The 15372-nt window shown below is 43.9% G+C and overlaps 1 pseudogene; it reads left to right on the forward strand.

Moving 5' to 3' along the window:
- The first annotated feature begins 449 nt into the window (after window positions 1-449).
- The window catches only part of LOC117049502, a 156642-nt pseudogene continuing 141719 nt past the window's right edge, over window positions 450-15372 (forward strand).

A 15372-nucleotide genomic window follows, 5' to 3' on the forward strand; every position in this document is an offset into this window, starting at 1 on the left:
AAGCAGTGAAAGATGCTAGTGGTGCCACGTGTGTCATATGTTGCTATAAAAGATGGAAACATTCAATGATGGGGCAAGTGAAGTTAACCAGCCATATTCTCCAGCAAACTGAAAATATACATTTTGAATATATTAAATACATTTTCAAGAAAAAACAACATCTTGTTTATCATTCATTTGAACATGATTTTCATTTTACTAAGCAAATTGATGCTTCCAACTTTCTCGAAACTACACACAATATAAACATCTGCTGTACTTTCCCATCTAGTCGCATGATGTCGCTCTCTGCTTAAGTAACTTGCTGCGAATAAAAGGGGAACAAAAGGCTCTTCCACTGCTTTGTCATCACCAGAGATCACTCCCGTTCTTATAATTGGAGGAAGAAAAGGTATATCAGCAGGCTGGATTTAGATTCTTTCAATGCTTTCCTCCCCAGAGATATTTCATAAAAGAGGGGAGTTATATGAAATATTTCTGAGATGGTTGCTCCATGGGGAGACTCTTCCTCAGTGGGGAGAAGGCAGCTGCTGCAGCTGGTTCTTCTCCACACAGCCTGGATGGTGGGGAGCGGCCAGCTCCATTATTCCGTGCCTGAGGAATCCCAGCATGGCACCTTCGTGGGCCGCATCGCCCAGGATCTGGGGCTGGAGGTGGAGGAGCTTATGCCTAGGATGTTCCGGATGGAGTCTGAAGATCATGGGACTCTTTTGAGGTAAATGTTCAGAATGGCATTTTGTTTGTTAATTCCCGATAGACAGGGAGGGAGCTGTGTGGCAAGAGCCCTTTGTGCCCTGTTCACCTAGAGGTGATTGTGGATAAGCCTCTGAGGGTCTTCCATGTAGAAGTGGAAATCAAGGACATAAATGACAATTCTCCTGTTTCTTGGCAGTAAACAGTCCCTCAGTGTTGCAGAATCAATGCTGCCTGGTACCGTTTTCCTCTGAAGGGAGCCTCAGATGCAGATGTTGGTGTTAATGCTCAACTCAAGTACAAGCTTAATTCCACAGAATATTTTGTTGTTGAAGAAAAAACAAATGACCAGCAAAGTGTATCACTGGTACTTGTTTTAAATAAACCTCTGGACAGAGAGAAAATCCCTGTTGCATCATTTGGTGCTAACAGCTTACTGATGGGGGTCAGCCAGAACTCACAGGCACAGTCCACCTTGAGATCACTGTGATGGATGCAAATGACAATGCACCTGTATTTAATCAATCTGTTTATAAGGTGAAATTGTTAGAAAATGTGGCAGATGGAACATTGGTTATTCATCTCAATGCAACAGACTTAGATGAAGGAAGTAACAGGAAATCACCTACTCCTTCAGTAATAAGGTTCCTTCCAATATATTTAATATACAGTCGATACAGGTGAGATCAGGGTAAAAGGGAAAGTGGATTTTGAAGATATTAATATGTATAATGTTGAAATTGAGGCAAAAGATAGAGGTAGCCCACCTTTGTCTGGGCACTGCACTATCCTTATTGAAATTTTAGATGTAAATGACAAATGCTCCCGAGATGTCATTGAAGTCCATGCTGGTGCCATTGCCTGAAGACTCCTCGCCAGGGGCAGTGGGTAGCCCTGATCAGCGTCTCAGACAGGGATTCCGGATCCAATGGGCAAGTGAGCTGCTCTCTGTGGCCCACTGGCTTCCATTCAAGCTGGTGCCCACCTTCAAAATTACTACTCACTAGTGCTAGCTGAACTTGTGGATCGAGAGCAGGTGGCTGAGTATGGACTGGTGGTTGTGGCCCAGGATCAAGGGGCTCCCTCACTATCAGCAAGTAGGCAGCCTAGTGGTGCCCATTAGCGATGTGAATGACAATGCGCCTGCTTTTGCTCAGCCATTCTATACAGTCTTTGTGAAGGAGAATAATCCACCTGGTGCCCATATCTTTACAATGTCTGCCTCAGATCCAGACGTGGCTGAGAATGCCCTAGTCAGCTATTGGCTGGATGAGAAGCTCTGGTCGCTGTCAAGCTACATCTCGGTGCACTCAGAAAGCGCAAGATCTATGCACTGCAGTCCTTAGACTATGAGGAGATGAAGTTGCTGGAATTCCAGGTGAGGGCCAAGGATGCTGGGCTGCCCTCCTTGTGCAGCAATGTGACAGTGCAGGTGTTTGTGGTGGATGACAATGACAATGACCCAACAGTATCTGGACAAGGGGAGGCCCCTGTCAAGCTGGTGGTCCCTGTCATGGCTGGCCACTTAGTGAGCAAGATCCATGCCCTGGATGCTGACCTCGGGCTACAATGCATGGCTTACGCTATGAGTTGCATGAATTGACCAGTGGCCCTGGCAAGTGGGCCTGTACAGTGGTGAGATAAGTACCAGACGTGCCCTGATGAGGTAGAGGGCAGCAGCGGCCATAGTTTGCTGGTGTTGGTGAAGGACCATGGGAAGCCACCGCGATCAGTTACAACTACATTGAGTGTGTCCCTGGTGGCAAACACCCAGATGTTCCACGATGATGTCCACCTTCCCAGGATGGGAGGTAGTTCAGGACCCCTGGTGGACAATGTCAACATCTACCTAATCATTGCCATCTGCTCAGTGTCCAGCTTGTTCCTGCTTGCAGTCATCTTATATGTGGCTCAGCGATTCCAGAGGCAAGCAGAGGAGACAATGGTGTATGGTCCCGGCACAGCCACGCTGGTGTGCGCAAGTGAAGTGGGCAGTTTGGTCTTACTCAAATCGCCATAGCCACATTTTGGCAGGAGTGAGTGGAGAGGCTGGAGCCAAAAGTGATCTCATGGTTTTCAGCCCCAACATTCCTGTCTTTGCAGAGAATGGGGATGTAGGGATTATGACGGAGGTGGTCCCTAATTCATCTGGGCAGGTGAGTCTCTGCTATTCATTTCAGTTTGTCATGGGATGTACCTGTCTTGGGAGTATGTTTCAAATACTCACTTGGATATAATAGCATGATTTCAATGTTTAATCTGTTTGTTCGTTCTCTCTTGGTGGTAGAAGAGTAATATATAGCCTTGGTTATAGATTAGCCACCTGGGTCAGGGAATTCCAGCACAGAACATACCTTTATGGAATAATTTCTGCTCATTATAAAACATATTACTTGAATATATAGTCATGCAGAGTATTTTGAGCTCTGACTAGGAAATCAAAGAATACACGGAGCTTTGCAGAATGTCTTGAACTTTGATCAGGAAAATAGATTGAAAGATATTGGGCAGCATTGCTGTTTGAAATAATATTGCAGTAATTATGTTTTGGCAATAGGTTTGGAACCCAGTTAGCCTACTTCATCTCAGTTGTTAATGAAATATTTTAAATGTATAAAAACTCTATATTAGATACACATTATTAAAATTCCAACTCCATTTTTTTCCATTCTTAAACCTCTTTCCTCATCTGCATGGACTCTCTTGCCTCTGAGAAATGTGATCTTCCCTCACAAGCCAAACCTCCTGCCAAATCACGCAAGAAGGCAATAGCAACGTTCTCATTCAACACATAAACTCTCCATGTTTGCAAGAGGTGTACCTCACACCATCTAACACAAGATGAACACCCAGTACCCACTTATGGTATATAGTTATATATATTGCATATATATAATATTGCACAACCAATAGCATGTTGTGCAAGCAGGCAGGCAAGCAAAAGGCATCCAGGACTACAGCTTGCCTACAGACACCCACACACAGTGTTTAGGAATGGAGAAAACATTTGTCACAATACACACAAGACTCAAGAAGCACCAATAAAAGCAGAGATGAACACTGGAGCTGTAAACTCTGTCCTAAGAGAAATGCAGTAGAATATCTTAGGACATAAACTAACATTATAAGTGAAAACAGGAGGCTACATGGGTCTCCTCTAGAGATTGTGTAGTGTCCATAAATAGGTACAATGAAAGATGCCGGGCTCTAGATCATAATATTCCAGATTAACCAGCTATGCCAATATTGGGGACTGAAGAACCTACCACCCCTAAACTGATTTAAAAAATCTTACTGAGATTAGAACTGACTGACAAATTCATTAGCAAGCAAATTCTCAAATGATGAATCAAAGTGAAACTAGTTTCAGACACAGGGTTGTGTTCACACGCAGCAGTGGTTGCCCCTCACCATCACATGGAAGACGAAGAAGGAACTTCAGCCTATGGAGCAGCAAAGCATAAATGAGAAGGCTGAAGGACATTTACATGGTTGCAGTAGAAAAGCAAAGCTCTTCTGCCAATTGAATTGAATTGAATTTATTTTACGGTCACAGACCAGCTCTTCTGCCAATGGATATGCGCGGATCTCCAAAACCAGAACAAAGCAATATGTGATAACATCAATGTCTAAACTTGCTCAACCACATCACTCACAAATTGCAGCCATAATTACGTTTTGTTGTTCTTGAAGCCCAGCCAGACACTGCAGAGGCAAACAGAATGAAAAAAGCAACAAATTCATTAGCACACCATTCAAGAGGTAGCAATTTCAAATTACTAGCCTTTAGCATATCATCTGCATGGTCTAAAACAGTGAACACAAATAGGAGGGATACCTTTGCGAGAGATCTTAGATCCAGAAGTCTTATTTGCATATTATACAGATTCTTGACACAACACATACCCAAATCGGATGCCACAGAATACTGTTAGTGTATCCACCTGAAGAATAAAGGAAAATATTTGTGCTCAGAAGCAGGATGTTGCAAAAGTATGTAAATAAGAAAAGTGAAGAAAAAGGTACACCCACTGTATTGCCTTCAGTAGTTTGGGGGACCTGTGGATTATTGGCTCTCATGCTATTAACTTTTTGGAATGTTCCACTTGGTCTATCATGGCCATAGTGCTTCTCTTCCTTACATTTCCCATTTTTCTTTCATCTCTACCCCCACTTTCTTCCCCACTATTAAACTGAATCATCTTTCTTTAATGTGAATGAACAACATACCCACCACAGCCAGTGTGGTGTAGTGGTTAGAGCGGTAGACTCGTAATCTGGTGAACCAGGTTCGCGTCTCCACTCCTCCACATGCAGCTGCTGGGTGACCTTGGACTAGTCACACTTCTCTGAAGTCTTTCAGCCCCACTCACCTCACAGAGTGTTTGCTGTGGGGGAGGAAGGTAAAGGAGAATGTGAGCCGCTTTGAGACTCCTTCGGGTAGTGAAAAGCGGGATATCAAATCCAAACTCCTCCTCTTCTTCTTCTTCACCTTTGTACAACATAAACTTTTAAGAATGGAAATTCTCAAAGGCAGGAATGTGATCTTAAAAGACTGCTGCCACACAGGAGTAATACTCATAAATCTTATGTCAAATGATTACAAAGATAAATATGACTATCTTCACATACATTTAAAGAAGCATAAGAATCCAGAAGAATACAGAACACCAGGAAACAAAAAAGCCCAACCAAATATCGCAAGAATTGCATTTTTAAATCTCTTCACAGGGTGTCACTCTTTACTGTTAAATACCTCTTGCAGACTCATAGGAGAGCTCCTCCTCCTTGCTGTCATCAGAAAATAGGCAGCACCAAAAGCGAAGGAGCACAAAGGATAATAGCAAGCCGGATGAACCCCCCCCCTCCAATATTGTACATAACTGAGGGGGATTCAAGGAATATATTTGAGATGGTTTTTCCTTGGAGAGACTACTCGGTGAGGAAGCAGCTGCTGCAGTTGGTCCTTCTTCACACAGCCTGGGAGATGGGGAGTGGCCAGCTCCATTATTCTGTGCCGGAGGAATCCCAGCATGGCACCTTTGTGGGCCCGCATTGCCCAGGACCTGGGGCTGGAGGTGAGTGAGCTGGTGCCGTCGGATGTTCAGGATAGTTTCCAAAGAGCACAAGGATTATTTAGAGGTAAATGTGCAAAATGGGATCTTGTTTGTGAATTCTAGGATGGACAGGAGGAGCTTTGTAGCAAGAATCCTGTTGGTGCCATTCACCTGGAGGTGATTGTGGATAACCCCATGAGATCTTCCACGTGGAAGTGGAGATTGCAGACATTACGACAATGCCCCTGTTTTCTCAGCAAGCGAGGAAAATCTGTCTATTCTAGAATCAAGACTTGCAGGATCCATTTTCCCTCTAGAGGGAGCTTTAGATGCTGATGTTGGTACAAAATGCACAGTTAACTTACCACCTCAGCCCCAGCGAACATTTCATGTTAGATTTCCAAAGGAGCAGTGAGGATAATTCCTTAGGCTTGGTAATAACAAAGCCATTAGACAGAGAAGATATTTCTGTGCATCGCTTACTGCTCACAGCCACGGATGGTGGCCAACCTGTGCTAACAGGAACAGTTCAGCTGGTGATCACAGTGCTTGATGTGAATGATAACCCTCCTGTCTTTAACCAGTCAGTGTACAAGGTACAAATATTAGAAAATGCTTCCATTGGGTCATCGGTGGTTAAGCTCAATGCCACTGATTTGGATGATGGCATTAATAGAGACATTACATACTCTATTCGTAGTGTAATCCCACCTAAATCAAGCACCATGTTTAGGATAGATCCAAATACTGGACAAATTTTACTGAATCATGAATTGGATTATGAGGACACTAATTCATATGAAATTCGAGCAGAGGCAACAGATAATGGTGCTAACCCCTTGTCTGGACACTGCAAGGTTTTCATAACAATTCTGGATGTGAATGATAATATTCCAGAGGTGTCAGTGACTTTCCTGTTGGTACCAGTTCCAGAGGATTCTTCAATGGGGACAGTCGTAGCCTCAATCAGCGTCTCAGACAGGGATTCTGGGGTCAATGGGCAACTGACCTGCTCTCTGTGGCCCACTGTGCTTCCTTTCAAGCTGGTATCTACCTATAAGAATTACTACTCACTGGTGCTGGCTGAATCCCTGGACCGCGAAGAGGTGGCTGAATACAGATTGGTGGTGACAGCCCAAGACCAAGGGACTCCACCACTGTCAGCTAGCAGCAGCCTTGTGGTGCCCATCGGTGATGTGAATGACAATGCGCCTACTTTTCCTCAGCCCTCCTACACTGTCTTTGTGAAAGAGAACAATCCACCTGGTGCTCACGTCTTCACAGTGTCCGCCTTAGACCCAGACATAGGTGAGAATGCCCTTGTCAGCTACTGGCTGGATGAGAAGCTTTGGTCATTGTCAAGCTACATCTCAGTTCACTCGGAGAGTGGGAAGGTCTATGCTTTGCAGCCCTTGGACTATGAGGAAGTGAAGCTGCTGGAGTTCCAAGTGAGGGCCAAGGATGCTGGGTTCCCCCCTTTATGTGGCAACGTCACAATACAAGTGTTTGTGGTGGATGAGAATGACAATGTGCCTGCGGTATCTAGGCCAGAAGAGGTGTCCCTTGCTCTGCTGGTAGCCCCTGTCTTGGCTGGACATGTGGTGGGCAAGGTCCATGCCCTGGATGCTGACTCAGGCTATAATGCGTGGCTGCGCTATGAACTGCATGAGGCAACCAGAGGCCCTTGGCGTGTGGGGCTGTACAGTGGTGAGATTAGTACAACACGAGCCCTGGATGAGATAGAGGGCAGCAGCACCCACAGCGTGCTAGTGCTTGTGAAGGATCACGGCAAGCCAGCACTGTCCACTACAGCCACATTGAGTGTGTCATTTGTGGCAAGCACTCAGGTAATCCATAGGGATGCTCACCTTCCTAGAATGGGAGGGAGTCCAAAGCCATTGGTGGACAATGTCAACATCTACCTGATAGTTGCTATCTGCTCAGTATCCAGCTTGTTCCTGCTTGTGATTATAGTATACATGGCCCTGCGATGCCAGTGTCAACCCAAGGAGGCCATGGTGTATGGCCCTGGCACAGCCACACTGGTTTGTGCCAGCGAGGTGGGCAGCTGGTCATATTCAAATCGCCACAGCCACATCCTGGCAGCTGCGAGTGGGGAGCCTGGTGCCAAAAATGATCTGATGGTTTTCAGTCCTGGTATTCCTTCCATTGTGGAGAATGGGAAACAGCAGGATCTGCTCTGTGCGACGGTTAGTGCCCTTTCTGAACTATCTTATTACGCATATTTGTGTTATAATATTTGTGTATATAATTTTCATCTGTTTGATTTTTAAAATAAATAATTACCAGTTGCCCCCAAGACATTTTAATGAATTTTAATGGTTTATAATATCTTTTGGGCTTCTCATACAAATATTTATGCACTATAATAAGAGGAATGAAAGAAGCATAAGACTTCCTTTATAAGGTTTTCATGAATCTGGTTTTTATCTTTTGCCCCCTTCAGATGGGACAGTATCAGACTCTTTTTCATGGACTAACAAAATAGCAAAAATGAAAGGGGGAAAAAATCATTTCCTGTTGGATTGTGAAAATGACTTTTGATATTTTCTCAGTGCATGAGCATTCTACCTGACCAATAAAATAGTGAGGGAGAATTGAGTTTTAATTCCCCTTCTTGTTTTAACCCCCCCCCCGCCAAACATACAAGGAAACCTCCTGATGTCATGAATAAGGCAATCATGTCATCCTCTTGAAATAATTGATGTTGAGGATAGCTCCTTGAAAAGTATTTTTTTTGGAAAAAGGCTTGTGAAATTGCATCTTAAGATTGAAGAAGTGTCATTTTTCTGAGTATTATTTGTAAATTGATTATAGTGTACTCTAACGTTACGCAAATATTTTGGTGTGGATTGACAAGTAATAAATGAAAAATGGAAATAATTGTGCAACACAAATATAAGATCTAACCTAGAGGGAGAGTAGTATACTGTAACTACCTCCTCTGACAAAGATGCCATGCCATGTCCTCTGTCTTGGAAGGGTGTCTTTCACATACTGTACTGTGTCCAGCTGATCATGCTTTTAGTGTACTCCATATTGAGGGATGAGTGTTCTGCATGTGCTCAAATGCATCCTTTTTATTTTTACTTTCTCCAGAAGAACCCTTGTATATATGCATTTTTTTAACACCACAGGGAGGAAGGCAACTTGTAGTACATGATTTGGATGCAGAATCTGCAGACAGGGAAAAGCAAAAACTACCTTTAATCTCACTTTTGTAAGGAACTAACTGACAATATAAAGCATATGCTAAATATAATGTATAATACACCTTTGATGCTAGATACTGAAAAAGCTTTTGATCAGCTGGACTGGACTATTGTAAAACACTTGCTCTTAAGAATGAATAGAAGTCCGTCGTTTTAAAGTCATCGTCACACTGTATAGTGCGATCAATAGTGCAGGTAACATCAATGGTCTTTTCTCAGAGAGCTTTCCATTCAAAGAGGCACTGTGCACAGGGGTACTACAGGGGTACTACAACCATCAAAGTTCTTGGCAGAGCCATCAGGCAGAATTAAATCTTGCTGCGCACGCACACTGTGGCTAATTTTGCTTAATTTTTCTTAAAGCATAGATGGAATTGGAAGAAGCCAAGCCTGGCTACAAAATGTTGTTGTTGTTGTTCAGTCGTTCAGTCGTGTCCGACTCTTCGTGACCCCATGCACCAGAGCACACCAGGCATGCCTATCTTCCACTGCCTCCCGCAGTTTGGCCAAACTCATGCTAGTCACTTCGAGAACACTGTCCAACCATCTCATCCTCTGTCGTCCCCTTCTCCTTGTGCCCTCCATCTTCCCCAACATCAGGGTCTTTTCCAGGGAGTCTTCTCTTCTCATGAGGTGGCCAAAATAGATTAAAACAAACAATGGAGCGAATCTTAACCAAAACTGAGAATCTGTTCTAAAAGATTTAATGAAATAGGATAAAAGCATGCTTCTCTTCTCTTCTCATTTTGTAGAATGTCACAGTACATATTTCAGCAAGCATTATTGTAATTTTCAATTATTCTATTGCACTTATCTCCTAATATTTCAACTCAGGGCAGAAGCTGTTTGCCGGTTATTCACTGCAAAACCAGATGCATAGGGCTTAAAATGTGGCAATACAGGTGTAGCCAATGCAAGACTATAAACCTATGGACAAGCTCTGGAGATGCATAAAAGATGCACCTGTGACCTTTTGGTAGACCAGTGCAGACCATCACGTCATAACTACTGATTCACTTAGTGAGAGCACATTGAGAAGCTGGAAAGGAAAATTACTCCCTTCTATACAAATAATCTCTTTGTATATGGTAAAGAACTGCGTACGTAAAAAACTGGCATTAACTTCCAATAGACTTCATTGAGCATAAATAATGTATCTCATATAACCATCTAACAGAAAAATCAGAAGTGCCTGAAGTAATTTTAGTTTCTGCAAGGTAGGTACTTCTTAATATCTACCTAATATATTGTATGGTATAAATAGGGATCTTCTCTTCCCTTTTGGAAGTTTCCTAGGATCTGGTGTTGCCTTCACAAAGGGTTGCATTTATTTTTTTTGTAATTTTAAATAAACTGCACAACAGCAAACATGACTTACCTTACTAAAGAATAAGAATAAGATCTTGATCTGGAAGAAAAGCAACTGATGGGTGCTAAGGGGGTTGGATTCCATGTTGTTTGTAGCCTTTTCTTTAAGGTTGGCCTCTATGCTGATTATGTAGATGGTATTATACTATATTTTTCCAAGGCATATATAAGGGTGTCAAATGTCTGGTGGGGGGAGGGAGAGGGTTGTGGGCTTAATCTAGACAAGATGGAAGTATTATTGTTGGGAAGTACATTTGATTGAGGGCATTTGTTCAGCCTGTTTTGGATGGAGCTGCACTCAAGCTGAAGTCTCAGGTTTCCAGTTATTGTCACGTAGAGAAAAACCTCTCAGTCCCCTGAGAGAAATATGGGAGCACCATGATATATTTTCCTTTATTCTTTGCAGCTGTTTTGGCACAACGTAACATATGATGCTTCCAGGCATTTTTCCCAGCTCCCCAAACTTGGTGTGAAAATCAGAAAAGTCAGCCATTGGCTGATAAGGACTCAAGCCTTATCCACACCTATCCTTTCTTCACTCTTGCCAGGCGCAAGTCCATGTTTAAAAACTCTGTGTCCAAGCATTTGTTTTTGCCCTGGAGCTTTCCTCATGAAAACCCGCTCTTTAGTGCTCAGTAGGAGCAAATGTCAATTCAGGTTTTCTGTGGATTGCCATTTGCTCTGATTGAGCTTTAAAGAGCAGGTTTTCTCAGGGAAAGCTCTGAATTTAAAAAAGTGGGGGGCACTCAGGCAAAGAGCTTTAAAGTGCGAATTGTGCCTGGAAAGAGCAGAGGAAAAGTGGATAAACCCTCAGACACAAGCCAACCAAGCACTTATTTATCACAGAACCTAGCTGAATTAGATAAATGGTATTCGGGGTGAATAATGGAAGAGCTGTTCCCCAATTATGCTATTCTAGGAATGTGTGTTTGAATGAAATTGGTGTGGTCAATGATGTGGTTTCTTCCCACACAAATGCTTCATGGAAACAGGGTCCCATACATCTGGTGCTAAGTATGAATGAGCCCAAGGTTTTCTCTCTCCAAGTAACGCAGAACAGAACACTGCAGACAGTTTGCAGAATATCCACCTCCACAATCTAGGGCAAATAAAACTAATGCCCTAAAATGGACCCAAGCAGTTCTGAAACAGCCGTCCTGCCAGAGCAAACTACTACTACCCAGGGTTCAACACATGTCAATGCCAACACTGAACATGCATCAAAATACCCAAGGCCAGCAACCCTTTTAAAGGAAAGCTGGATGGCTAATAAGTTAAAATGCAGTGTAAAATTTTACTTAATTGAAAGAGTTTTGTGAAATCGGAGTTATAACATACATTATAACATAATGCCTAAGGTCAGATGACAAGTACACAATCTTTTCAGTATTTAAAAGTTCAATCACACGGTGTCGCTGTTTGGTAAAAAATAGTGTCAGAGGACTGGAAAAGTCAGCTCCTCCTTCCTTTGTGCAGAGATCTGCAGCAAGTAAATGAACCATCATGACTGCTCAACATAGGAACAGAAATGAACATTTAAGGTAGACACACATCAATTTCTGCCTATTTGTACTCCTGAAAGAAACAAGACTGTGTGTATTGCTCTGTGCTCCGGATGCATTTTTAAAAATGGATGTTTGGAAACTAGGCTCCTTGGTGAGGCTGAGGCTGTTGCAGCTGGTTCTTCTCCACACAGCCTGGGAAATGGGGAGCGGCCAGCTCCATTATTCTGTGCCGGAGGAATCCCAGCATGGCACCTTTGTGGGCCGTATTGCCCAGGATCTGGGGCTGGAGATGGATGAGCTGGTGCCTCGGATGTTCAGGATGGAGTCTGCAGATCATAGGAACTATTTTGAGGTAAATGTTCAGAATGGCATTTTGTTTGTTAATTCCCGGATAGACAGGGAGGAGCTGTGTGGCAAGAGCCCTTTGTGTGCTGTTCACTTGGAGGTGATTGTGGACAAACCTTTAAGGGTCTTCCATGTAGAGGTGGAAATCAAGGATATAAATGACAATGCCCCCACTTTCTCTGTAAATATATTAAATCTTTTTATATCAGAATCAACAGCATATGGTTCTCACTTCTCTCTACAAAGTGCTTCAGATGCAGATATTGGTAAAAATGCCCTTATTGCATACAGTATCAGCTCAAATGAATACTTTGCTCTGGACACTCAGGATAAGCAAGCAAAAAGCCTTCTACCAGAGCTTGTTTTAAAAAGGACTTTGGACAGAGAGGACATCTCTCTGCACCATTTACTGCTTACAGCAACAGATGGGGGTCAACCAGAACTCACAGGAACAGTACAGCTGGTGATAACTGTCCTGGATGTTAATGATAACAGACCTGTCTTTAATCAGTCAGTTTATGAAGTGAGTTTACTAGAAAGTTCAGCTGTTGGGACTCTTGTTGTAAAGTTACAAGCAACAGATATTGATGAGGGCATTAACAAGGAGATTACTTATCGCTTTAAAACACCTTTACCCACAACTATTCAAACAATGTTTGAGATTGATGAGAATACGGGGGAGATCAGGCTAAAAAGAAAATTAGACTTTGAAGAAGTGAATTTATACGAAATTCAAATACAAGCCATTGACAAGGGACATGCACCAATGGAAGGGAACTGTAAACTTTTGATAGAAGTTTTGGATGTGAATGACAATAGCCCTGAGATGTCACTGAAGTCTCTATCTGTGCCAGTTGCAGAGGACTCCCCACCAGGGACAGTGGTGGCTCTGATCAGCATCTCAGACAGGGACTCTGGGGCTAATGGGCAAGTGAGCTGCTCTGTGACGCCCTCCCACCTACCCTTCAAACTATCGTCCACCTTCAAGAATTACTACACTCTGGTGGTGGCTGAGCCCTTGGACCGGGAGCGGGAAGCAGAATACAAGCTGGTAGTGTCTGCCCAGGATCAAGGGACTCCATCGCTATCAACCAGCAGCACCCTGGTGGTACCCATTGGCGACGTGAATGACAACGCTCCAGCTTTTCCTCAGCCTTCCTACACGGTCTTTGTGAAGGAGAACAACCCACCGGGTGCTCACATCTTCACAGTATCTGCCTCAGATCCAGATGTGGCTGAGAACAGCCTGATCAGCTACTGGCTGGACGAGAAGCTCTGGCCCCTGTCAAGCTACATCTCGGTGCACTCAGAAAGCGGGAAGCTCTATGCTCTTCAGCCCTTGGACTATGAGGAGGTGAAGCTGCTGGAGTTCCAAGTGAGGGCCAAGGATGCTGGGCTGCCCTCCCTGTGTGGCAATGTGACGGTGCAAGTCTTTGTGGTGGATGAGAACGACAATGTGCCAGCTGTGACTGTACCAGTAGAGGAGACTCCCACCCTGCTGGTGGTCCCCCTGACAGCTGGGCACGTGGTGGGCAAGATTCGTGCCCTGGATGCTGACTCTGGCTACAACGCATGGCTGCGCTATGAGATGCATGAGGGGTCCAGTAGGCTTTGGCGGGTGGGACTGTACAGTGGTGAGATCAGTACAACACGTGCCCTGGAGGAGGCAGAGGGCAGCAGCAGCCATAGTTTGCTGGTTGTGGTGAAAGACCATGGGATGCCCGCTTTGTCAGCCACTGCCACGCTGAGTATTTCGTTGGTGGCCAGTGTCCAGGCCCTCCCAGCTGATGCCCGCCTTCCCAGAAGGGGAGGGAGCCCCAATCCCCTGGCGGAGAACATCAACATCTACCTCATCATAGCCATCTGTGCAGTGTCCAGCTTGTTCCTGCTGGCCATCATTGCATATATGGCCCTGCGGTGCCATTGCCAGCCTAAGGAGGCCGTGGTGTATGGTCCGGGAACAGCCACGCTGGTGTGTGCCAGTGAGGTGGGCAGCTGGTCCTATTCAAATCGTCACAGTCACATCTTGGGGGGCGTGATGGGAGACTCCAACGCCAAAAGCGACCTCATGGTTTTCAGCCCCAACATACCTGTTTTTGCAGAGACTGGACAGGTAGGGAATACAAAGGAGATGGTCCCAGATTCTTCTGGACAGGTGAGTCTCTGATGTTCTTATAATTTCCTTTATGGAGGGACAGTTTTGCTGTTAATATGTCCACAGTATGCATTTAATGTAAATATCAGATCAGCACGTGGAAATTTTTTTAACCATTGTTTGTATTCATTATACTTTTCTATGACGTGCACCAGTATCTGATGCCTTTATAAAGATTTTAAAATATATGAAGGTAATGCACTTGATCATGTAAAGTTATTCTTCCTAACTACAAAACAATTAACAGTGGTCAACCGGATGTTGTTGTGCTGAAAGGTGTGGGTGAAAATTAACTGGAAGGGGAACATAGAAATTTCCATGGTGTGGGAATTCGTTCCACGATTACATGTGCAGGAAGAAAAGGTGATGCAAAGCTTCTGAAAGACACATGAACACCAAAATCAACTAAATTGGTTACAACAATGGACATTATCTATGCAGAAATATCAATAAATTAATAAATGATTGCATCGAAAAAACAAGTATCTTTAGATACCCAAGAAAAAATATTGCTACATCCACTCTTTGAGCAGTGAGAAATTTCAGGGGTGCCAGCACATACCTTGTATTTGGTTTCCTCAGAATGAAGGTAAGTGGAGATGGTGGCATCTGTGTGATATAATGTTCGGTTTACACCTATATGTGGGCTTAGCGTAACATGGAAGACCTCACAGCATTAACACTGTAACAGATCCTGCTCATCCCTTAGGTCTCGCCCACCTCTTTCATAGTTTTGGATTGTGCACAGAGGACTCTGCATCTTCCCTGCAGATGATACTCGCTGAGGTATATTGTCTTTTTACAGTCATAGAAGACATCACCTCCAGCCAGGGAAGGAGGGGGAAAAGCCTGCCCCACTTTAGCCCACTTCTGGAAGCACCTCTAGCTAGTAGTTTCTTTGGCAACCAGATGCTTGTGTCTCATGCAAAGAGATACAAAACAGACTTGGCTAGAGTCATTAACTTAACAAAGAGACTGGTTTGACCTCTGTTCCAAACAGAATCCCATCTTACAGT

The sequence above is a fragment of the Lacerta agilis genome, chromosome 7, assembly GCF_009819535.1.
Source record: "Lacerta agilis isolate rLacAgi1 chromosome 7, rLacAgi1.pri, whole genome shotgun sequence".
NCBI lineage: Eukaryota > Metazoa > Chordata > Lepidosauria > Squamata > Lacertidae > Lacerta > Lacerta agilis.